The sequence below is a fragment of the Sapajus apella genome, unplaced genomic scaffold (genome assembly GCF_009761245.1).
Source record: "Sapajus apella isolate SASKATOON/1434 unplaced genomic scaffold, GSC_monkey_1.0 scaffold11, whole genome shotgun sequence".
NCBI classification, from domain to species: domain Eukaryota; kingdom Metazoa; phylum Chordata; class Mammalia; order Primates; family Cebidae; genus Sapajus; species Sapajus apella.
In genome coordinates, this window is record NW_022436951.1 from 9,128,514 (window position 1) to 9,139,356 (window position 10,843).

The 10,843-nt window shown below is 39.8% G+C and overlaps 1 pseudogene across 1 annotated transcript; it reads right to left on the minus strand.

Annotated features, from left to right (window-relative positions):
* Positions 1 to 517: 517 nt before the first annotated feature.
* On the minus strand, positions 518 to 4,507 carry LOC116552299 (annotated as a pseudogene). The gene has a single exon (XR_004269314.1). The product of XR_004269314.1 is annotated as a melanoma inhibitory activity protein 2-like (transcript).
* Positions 4,508 to 10,843: the final 6,336 nt, after the last annotated feature.

Sequence of the window (10,843 nt, forward strand, 5' to 3'; positions counted from 1 at the left end):
TTAATTCCAAAATATTTATATCTAAATGGTTTTAAATTTGTTTAAGAGGAAAAGGCACTGGGATCTGCTGACATCCATTTGCCTGAGATGATTTTGTTCATTCATTTATTCTGTAAACCTTACCTGAGAATAGACTATGTGATAGGCTTTACAATAAGCACTGTTTGGTGAATTGCAAGAATTCGACACTTCTCAGAAGGTAGGAATTTTGACATTTAGTGAAGAAACTCCTGAAAGAGAGCTTCTGGATCTTGGTAACCAGCCCATGTAAGTAGAGATACAGGCTCATCTGGAGGCCTCTGACAAATGTTCCATGGGCCTTTGGGGATGTTTCCACAATTTGCTTATTTGAATTGTCCTTCTTGAGTTTTAGCTCCTCCTTTACTTTATTTGCCAGGAAAATTCTTCAATTTCTGTATAAAATGCAGACATTTTAGCTTAGAAAGGGATAAACTGTGTGATTTTTTTCTTGTAAAAATATTCTTCTTACCTCCCACGTTTAATTTCTCAGTACCTACAACTACATTTGCTAGGGGTCTCCATTTCCATGTATCTCTTATTTACTAACCTTGCATATTGATTTATCTTTCTCCCCAGTATATCCAATGTTTGGGCAAATTTGGTTATGGCTTGAAACACAGATGGAAACTATTTGAGTTTTTAAATATCCAAGGGCTTTGCTGTGGTTTCTAATGTGCCTTTCCCAAGTTTTCTAATAATAACTTCCTCTGATCTTTCTGGTGGCAGCCAGAAGCTACATGGGTGATTGAGTTGCTCTTTCTAAATGTAATTTATTGAGTTTTCCTTCATTGGAAGAGATGGCTATTCTTGGACAGTAAAAGTTCTAATATAATTGATCTGATTTGTTATTTTCATTTTCTTAGTCATTATGTATGCACGAGTTTTTAGGGCTTAGGGTAAGAGGTCGGTATAAATAGCAGTTATTTGTTTTTTCTGATCCACTTCCTCTAAGAATTTTACCTTATTTATGGAAATTTAGTGACAGCTTGAAATTGCAGTTTATCTTTTTCTAAGTATGTTTATGCCCTTAGTTTAATTCCAGACAGATTAGAAGGGTACCTTTTTAAAAATAGCCAACTTCTTTGTGCTTTAGTCGTCATTCTTCTCGGACAATAGTTTTTCTGCCTAAAAACAATGTTTTGTGAAAGTCAGTTTATTTGTTTACTAAATGTTCAGTTTAAAGTGGAAGAATCTTAAAGGTGGAAGGAATTTGAGAAATTCTTTATCCATCCCCCCATTCCTCATTCAGTGACAAAAAGGCATTCAGACTCTGCTTGAACAGTTATATTGAATTGAGGATCCCACCTCATGGGAATCATCCCATTTGAAAAAGTTCTAATTATACAGTGAGCAAAAATATATCTCCTATAGTTTCTATTCACTTCTTCTAGATGATTTTCTGTAATCAACTGGAATGTCTCTTTCTTTTACACATTTAAAAATGGTAATATCCTTTTTTTCTTATACAGCAAATATAGCAAATGGCCATGGTGAATTCATACAACATGGCTTTTAGGTCTATTGTTGTTTATTTTTTCCATCTACAAGAGTTTTTTAAGTGTCATTTTGTGCTGGGCATTGTGCTACCCACTGAGATTACAAAGACAGGTAACAATTAGACAATAAACTAAAAAGTTGAGAGTATAATGAGAAAGCTATTTTTTCGATATTTAAATCATCTTTATTTACAAAATACCATCCTGAGAATTATAGATCCATTAAGCTTCAATTTAAGCAAAAATGTAATCACTTAAGTAACAGCAGTTACTTAAATTGAAAATGAGATCTGTCAAAATTACTTTTGAAGAGACCAAAAATATTGCCAGGTTTCTTGCTGTGGTTCTGGATGTTCAGTAACAGGCTCATTTGAAGGTGGAATCAACACTGAAGGGAACTCACTTCTACCTTCAGAATGTGGGGGTGGGGAAAAAATCCAGGTCTTGGGGGAAGGTAAGGAGGAAAACCCCTCAGTGGATAGACATTTCTCATTGCAAATGGAGCATATGGTGGACCTGGGAAATCCCTTGGTGGAAAATAATCTTAAGAAGCTCCAAACATGGTTCCTGGAAGAGGTGGGGGCAAAGGAAGTCCTCTTCTCATGAACGGACCCTTTGTATCCACTGGAAACAATGGACCTCTAATTGGAGTAAGAGGTGGAGGAACAAAGCTAGGGGCATTTGCTTTATTTTTAGCAGGGAAAGATGAAGCAGGCACATTTAAATTACCAAGATCATCTTTGGTATCATTTCTACTGGATTCCATTTAGGAAGGCATTGACCCTTCCATTTTATCCAAAGAAGTCATATTAAAACTTCTGAGTTCTGCTGGTCCAGACAGTCTACCAGAATTAGAATAAAATCTGTCTTGCATTTGTGGAGGAAGAGCTGAATCAGGATATAATTGTCCTGGTGGATCAGAGAAAACAAATAACTGCTATTTATATGGTCCGGTTCCCACAGAGGTGACAGGGACCCAGTGTCAGAAGGAACCCTGCGAGGATGGGTTAACCTATCACAGCTTGATTCTCTTCTTTCATTGATAATCTGATGGTCCAGAGGATTCCCTGGGCATCTTGAGCCTCTTCCTCCTCCACTTGGAAGCAAAGGTGAGAGTCTGAGTGGACCCTCCAACAAAGTTGGAGGAGAGAGAAAAGCTCTTGTTTCGGATGAAGGCCGACCCAATGGTGAGGGACCATTGCCAAATGCTGTATCTGGAACATCAAGTGCATAAGGATCTTTTTCTAAAAGTTTAAATTTAAACTCTGTTTCAGTTAATTTTTGTGTGTTGTGAGCATTTTCTTTCCTTAAATCATTTCAGCAGTCCAAGATGCCAAGCAAATTATTGTGAGCTTTTTTCTCATAGGAAATAATCCGCCCTTGATAAAAGTGAGTATTTCTCTCCAGTTCTTCAAGATCTTCAGCTTGCTTTCCATAGGTCTCCAGCTCTTCAGTGGCATGTCTGATCTTTTTTTCTACTTTAGAAAGATTCCCTTCTTTCTGTAACGGGTAATTTTCCTCTACTGTTAATTTCCTGTGGAGTTTCATTTTATTTTCTTGATATAATTCAGTCATTATTTTAAGTTTCTGTTGAAGCTTCTGATTCTCACTTTCAAAATGTGTGTTTTCTAGCTGCAAAGATGCTTGTTCAGTCTGAAGATTTTTAATATGCTGTGTAAGCTTTTCCTTTGTTTTATCAACTTCAGATAACTGAATATAAATTTGGTTTCTTTCTCCTTTTAAGGTTTTTAAAGAAGCATTTAACTTAGCAGCGTTAATCAGTTTCTCCAAAGCTCCTTTTGGAGGATTATCTAAGTACGCACCATTTTCTGATTCATTGTTCATTTCTAATTCCAAGTTATCATCATCTGCTATATCTTCTCCAAGCATGTCAACCCAATCTTTCATCTTTAGCAAATGTTCAGTCAGAGTTTTGATGTGATTTTCATCATTTAGAACTTGTTCTCCATGTACTTTGGAGTCCTCAAATGTTAATTTTTGTTTATTAAGTTCACTCACTCGTTCTTTCCACATGTCAGCTTCTTGTAAAACTGTTTCTGGCTTTCCTGTTATTGCTATCTTCCATCATTCTTTATTCATTTGAAATATCTTGAAGGTCATTTTGGCTTCAGCTAATTGTGATTTGAGGGATTTTGAATCATCTTCTAGAGGCTGTATCCTTTTTGAAATATCCGCCATCAGTTCATCTTGTTTAGAATGTTTAGATTTCTCTTCTTTTAACTCTTTTTCTAGACAGAGTATTTCATCTTCAAATTCAGAATTGGACCTATTCAGCTTTTCACAGGCTGCCTCCACACTTTGTGTTTCTGTTGCCTCCTTCTCAAAGCTGGCATTCTTTAAAGATAACTCTACTTCACAGCCTTCATATGTTTTTTGAATAAGGCTAAATTTTTCAGACGGTTTAAATTTTTCTTCAGTTATTCCAGAAAGTGCTACAGCAAGCTTTTTCTCTCTTCCCACATAAAGCCAACTCCTAACCGACCTAAAACTTCTCCCCAAACGAAAAGAGAACAACAAAAAATTCAACAACAGCTGCATATATCACCAATTCCCATGGAAAACCATAGGGATTAGAATCTGGTCTCACTTTTAGGCAGTGCTGCCACAGACCTGCATAGCTCCTCCAGGAACAGCCCCAAGTATGGCTGCGGGGTAGCCCCAGGCTCCTCCATAGGGCCAAGGCTACTATGGGGGTCACTGCAGTAACCCTGGCCTGTTGAGGTAACAATAAGTGGTGGAGAACACACAGCCTTGTGTGTTGGAGGGGACAACTGGAGGGGACCACTGTGGAGTCAGCTGCGGGGGGAGCTGGGGAACACAGGCACCCACAGGCCTCACAGGCCCACGCTGCAGACCCGGGTTCCTTTGTTACACATTACATCCTGAGGCAGCACAGGTCTGAGCCTGACCAAAATGGCAGTTTTGTTTTTTTAAATTATATTGTAAGTTCTGGGGTAATGTGCAGAACTTGCAGGTTTGTTACATGGGTATACACATGCCATGGTGGTTTGCTATACCCATCAACCTGTCATCTACATTAGGTATTTCTCCTAATGCTGCCCTCCCCTAGCCTTCCACCTCCTCGACAGGCCCTGGTGTGTGATGTTCCCCTTCCTGTGTCCATGTGTTCTCATTGTTCAGCTCCCACTTATGAGTGAGAACATGAAGTGTTTTGTTTTCTGTTCTTGTGTTAGTTTGCTGAGAATGATGGCTTCTGGCTTCATCCATGTCCCTGCAAAGGACATGGACTCTTCCATTTCGTGACTGCGTAGTATTGCAGTATATGTGCCACATTTTCTTTATCCAATCTATCGTTGATGGGCATTTGGGTTGCTTCTAAGTGTTTCCTATCGCGAAAAGTGCTGCAGTAAACATACGTGTGCATGTGTCTTTATAGTAGAATGATTTATAATCCTTTGGGTATATACCTAGTAATGATATTGCTGGGTCAATTGGTATTTCTGGTTCTAGGTCCTTGAGGAATTGCCACACTGTCTTCCACAATGGTTGAACTAATTTACACTCCCACTAAACAGTGTAAAAGTGTTCCTATTTCTCCACATCCTCTCCAGCATCTGTTTGTATTACTGAGGCCTCTGTTCTGTTATACTGGTCTACATATCTGTTTTGGTACCAGTACCATGCTGTTTTTGTTACTGTAGCCTTGTAGTATAGTTTGAAGTCAGGTAGCATGATGCCTCCAGCTTTGTTCTTTTGCTTAGGATTGTCTTGACTATGCAGGCTCTTTTTTTGGTTCCATATAAAATTTAAAGTAGTTTCTTCCAATTCTGTGAGGAAAATCAGTGGTAGTTTGATGGGGATGGCACTGAATCTATAAATTACTTTGGGCAATCTGACCATTTTCACAATATTGATTCTTCCTAGCCATGAGCATGGAATGTTTTTCCATCTGTTTGTGTCCTCTTTTATTTCCTTGAGCAATGATTTGTAGTTCTCCTTGAAGAGGTCCTTCACATCCCTTGTTAGTTGTATTCCTAGGTATTTTACACTCTTTGTAGCAATTGTGAATGGGAGTTCGCTCATGATTTGGCTCCCTGTTTTGTCTATTATTGGTGTATAGGGATGCTTGTGATTTTTGCACATTGATTTTGTATCCCTAGACTTGTTGAAGTTGCTTATCAGGTTGAGTAGGTTTTGGGCTGAGACAATGGGGTTTTCTAAATATACAGCGATATCATCTGGAAACAGAGACAATTTGACTTCCTCTCTTCCTATTTGAATACGCATTATTTCTTTCTCTTACCTGATTGCCCTGGCCAGAACTTCCAATACTATGTGAATAGTAGTGGTGAGAGAGGGCATCCTTGTCTAGTGTCAGTTTTCAAAGGGAATGCTTCCAGCTTTTGCCCATTCAGTGTGATATTGGCTGTGGGTTTGTCATAAATAGCTCTTATTATTTTGAGAAACGTTCCATCAATATCTATTTTATTGAGAGTTTTTAGCATGAAGAGCTGTTGATTTTTGTTGAAGGCCTTCTCTGCATCTATTGAGATAATCATGTAGTTTTTGTCATTGGTTCTGTTTATGTGATGGATTATGTTTACTGATTTGTGTATGTTGAACTAGCCTTGCATCCCAGGGATGAAACCAACTTGATCATGGTGGGTAAGCTTTTTGATATGCTGCTGGCTTTGGTTTGCAAGTATTTTATTGAGGATTTTCGCATTGATGTTTATCAGAGATATTGGCCTGAAATTTTCTTTTTTTGCTGTGTCTCTGCCAGGTTTTGGTATCAGGATGATGCTGGCCTCATAACACGAGTTAGGGAAGATTCCTTCTTTTTCTATTGTTTGGAATCGTTTCAGAAGGAATGGTACCAGCTCCTCTTTGTACCTTTGCTAGAATTTGGCTGTGAATCAGCCCAGTCCTGGACTTTTTCTGGTTGGTAGGCTATTAATTGCTGCCTAAATTTCAGAACTTGTTATTGGTCTATTCAGTGATTTAACTTCTTCCTGGTTCAGTCTTGGGAGGGTGTATGTGTCCAGGAATTTATCCATTTCTTCTAGATTTTCTAGTTTATTTGCATAGAGGTGTTTAAAGTATTCTTTGATAGTAGTTTATATTTCTGTGAGATTGGTGGTGATATTCCATTTATTTTTTTTATTGCGTTTATTTGATTCTTTTCTCTTTTCTTCTTTATTAGTCTGGTTAGGAGTCTATCTCTTTCGTTGGCCTTTTCAAAAAACCATCTCCTAGAGCCATCGATTTTTTGAAAAGTTTTTCTTGTCTTTATCTTTTTCAGTTCTGCTCTCAGTTATTTCTTGTCTTTTGCTAGATTTTGAATTTGTTTGCTCTTGCTTCTCTAGTTCTTCTAATTGTGATGGTAGGGTGTCAATTTTATATCTTTCCTGCTTTCTCTTGTGGGCATTTAGTGCTATAAATTTTCTATGTATATACTGCTTTAAATGTGTTCCAGAGATTCTGGTACATTGTGTCTTTGCTCTCATTGGTTTCAAAGAACATCTTTATTTCTGTCTTCATTTCATTATTTACCCAGTAGTCATTCAGGAGCAGATTGTTCAGTTCTCATGTAGTTGTGTGGTTTTTATTGAGTTTCTTAATCTTGAGTTCTAATCTGATTGCACTGTGGTCTGAGAAATTGTTATAATTTCTTTTCTTTTGCATTTGCTGAGGAGTGTTTTATTTCCAATTATGTGGTTAATTTTAGAATAAGTATGATGTTGTGCTGAGAAGAATGTGTATTCTGTTGATTTGGGGTAGAGAGTTCTGTAGATGTCTATTAGGTCTGCTTGGTCCAGAGTTGAATTCAAGTCCTGGATATCCTTGTTGATTTTCTGTCTCATTGATCTGTCTAATATTGACAGTGGGGTGTTAAAGTCTCCCACTATTACTGTGTGGGAGTCTAAGTCTCTTTGCAGGTCTCTAAGAACTTGCTTTATGAACCTAGGTGCCCCTGTATTGGGTGCATATGTATTTAGGATAGTTAGCTCTTGTTGCATTTATCCCTTTACCATTATGTAATGCACTTCTTTGTCTCTTTTGATCTTTGTTGGTTTAAAGTCTGTTTTTATTAGAGACTAGGATTGCAACCCCTGCTTTTTTTTGCTTTCCATTTGCTTGGTAAATCTTCCTCATCCCTTTATTTTGAGCCTATGTGTGTCTTTGCATGTGAGTTGGGTCTCCTGAATGCAGCACACTGATGGGTCTTGTCTCTTTATCCAATTTGCCCATCTATGTCTTTTAATTTAGCCTATTTACGTTTAAGGTGAATATTGTTATGTGTGAATTTGATCCTGCCATTGTGATGCCAGCTGGTTATTTTGCCCATTAGTGGATGCAGTTTCTTCATAGCATCAGTGGTCTTTACAATTTGGTATGGTTTTGCAGTGGCTGTTACCAGTTATTCTTTTCCATATTTAGTGCTTCCTTCAGGAGCTCTTGTAAGGCAAGCCTGGTGGTGACAAAATCTCTCAGCATTTGCTTGTCTTTAAAGGATTTTATTTCTCCTTCACTTATGAAGCTTAGTTTGGCTGGATATGAAATTCTGAGTTGAAAATTCTTTGCTTTAAGAATGTTGAATATCGGCCCCCAGTGTCTTCTGGCTTGTAGTACTTCTGCAGAGAGGTTCACTGTTAGTTTGATGGGCTTCCCTTTGTGGGTAACCTAACGTTTCTCTCTAGCTGCCCTTAACATTCTTTCCTTCATGTCGGCCTTGGTGAATCTGATGATTATGTGTCTTGGGGTTGCTCTTCTTAACAAATACCTTTGTGTGGTGTTTTCCGTATTTCCTAAATTTGAACATTGGCCTGCCTAACAAGGTTGTGGAAGTTCTCCTGGATAGTATCCTGAAGAGTGTTTTCTAACTTGGTTCTATTCTCGTCACTCTCAGGTATATCAATTAAATGCAGATTAGGTCTTTTCACATAATCACATATTTCTTGGGGGCTTTTTTTATTTTTTTTTCCCCTGTTTTTTTTTTTTTTTTTTTGAGACGGAGTTTCACTGTTGTTGCCCAGACTGGAGTGCAATGGCACGATCTTGGCTCACCGCAACCTCCGCCTCCAGGGTTCAAGCAATTCTCCGGCCTCAGCCTCCCGAGTAGCTGGGACTACAGGCACGCACCATCATGCCCAGCTAATTTTTGTATTTTTTTAGTAGAGACGAGGTTTCACCATGTTGACCAGGATGGTCTCGATCTCTTGACCTCGTGATCCACCCACCTCGGCCTCCCAAAGTGCTGGGATTACAGGCTTGAGCCACCGCGCCCAGCCCTTTTCACTCTTTTTTTCTCTAATCTTTTCTTTTCTCTTTATTTCATTGAGTTGATCTTCAATCTCATATCCTTTCTTTCACTTGATTGATTCAGCTATTGATGCTTGTATATGCTTCACAAAGTTCTTGTGCTGTGTTTTTCAGCTCCATCAGATCATTTATGTTCTTCTCTAAACTGTTTATTGTGTTTAGCTATTATTCTAATCTTTTTTTTTTTTTTTCTTTGTTTTAATTATTTTTTTTAGCTTCCTTGCATTGGGTTAGAACATGCTCCTTCAGCTCAGAGGAGTCTGTTATTACCCACCTTCTGAAGCCTACTTCTGTCAATTTGTCAAACTCATTCTCCATCCAGTTGTGTTCCCTTGCTAGTGAGGAGTCGTGATCCTTTGGAAGAGAAGAGGTATTATGGTTTTTGGAATTTTTGGCTTTTTTGTGCTGGTTTCTTCCCATCTTTGTGGAATTATCTACCTTTGGTCTTTGATACTGGTGACCTTTGGATGAGTACACATTTTTCTTGTTGACTGTTTCTTTCTATTTGTTAGTTTTTCTTCTAACAGTCAGGCCTTCTGCTGCAGGTCTGCTGGAGTTTGCTGGAGGTCCACTCCAGACCCTGTTTGCCTAGGTAACACCTGTGGGAGCTGCAGAACAGCAAAGATTGCTGCCTGTTCCTTCCTCTGGAAGCTTCATCCCAGATGGGCACCCACCAGATGCCAGCCAGAGCTCTTCTGTATGAGGTGTCTGTTGGCCCCTACTGGAAGGTGTCTCCCAGTGAGGATACACGGGGTTCAGGGACCCACTTGAGGAAGCAGTGTGTCCCTTTTCAGAGCTTGAACGCTCTGCTGGGAGATCTGATGCTGTCTTCAGAGCTGTCAGGCGGGGCATTTAAATCTGCTGAGATGTGCCCACAGCTACCCCTTCCCCCAGGTGCTCTGTCGCAGGTGGATGGGTGTTATATCTCTAATTCCCTGAAAAAGGCTGCTGTCTTTTTTTTAGAGATGCCTTGCCTAGAGGCAGATTTTAAAGAGGCAGTCTGGCCTCAGAGACCTTGCTGAGCTGAGGTGGGCTCCACCCAGTTTGAACTTCCCAATGTCTTTGTTTATACTGTGAGGATAAAACTGCCTACTCAAGTCTCAGCTATGGTGGACACCCCGCACCCCCACCATGCTTCAATGACCTGGGTCAACCTTAGACTGCTGTGCTGGCAGCAAGAGTTTCAAGCCTGTGGATCTTAGCTAGCTGGCCTCTGTGGGGTTGGAACCCAATGAAGCAGGGCTTCAGCCCCCTTTCCAGAGGAGTGAATGGTTCTGTCTTTCTGGCATTCCAGGTGCCACTGGGGTATTAACAAAAAATTCTCCTGCCGCTAGCTTGCTGTGTGTCCCAACAGCCACCCAGTTTTGTGCTTGAATCCCAGGGCCCTGGTGGTATATACACTAGAGGGAATCTCCTGGTCTGCTGGTTGCGAAGACTGTGGGAAAAGCGCAGTACTTGAGCCGGAATATACCATTCCTCCCAGTACAGTCTCTCAGGGCTTCCCTTAGGTAGGGGACTTGAATCCCCTAACCCTTGCACTTCCTAGGTGAGGCAACGCCCCACCCTGCTTTGGCTTGTCCTTCGTGTGCTGCACCCACTGTCCAGCCAGTCCCAGTGAAATGAACCGGGCACCTCACTTGGAAATGCAGAAATCACCCACCTTCTGTGTCAGTCTTGCTCCGAGCTACAGACCAGAGCTCTTCCTATTCAGCTATCTGGCCCAGAAGAGAAAGATAAATTAAACATAAGAATTCTGTGTGATTGACGCTAAATAGAAGCATATACTAGATTCTATAGAATACATAGTAGAGGCATCAAAGACATTTTGTTTTCTTAAAGAGTTAGCTAAATTGAGACTTGAAGGAGAAGAGTTATATGGGCTGAGTAATAGCAAAGGCACAGATATATTAAATGGTGCAACACATTCATGTAAGTATGGCAAGAGTGAAAGCAGTGTGTGGTGTAGTGATAGAAGAGAAGGCTAAAGAAGGATCTATGGGTTACAGATAGGGCCCAAATCA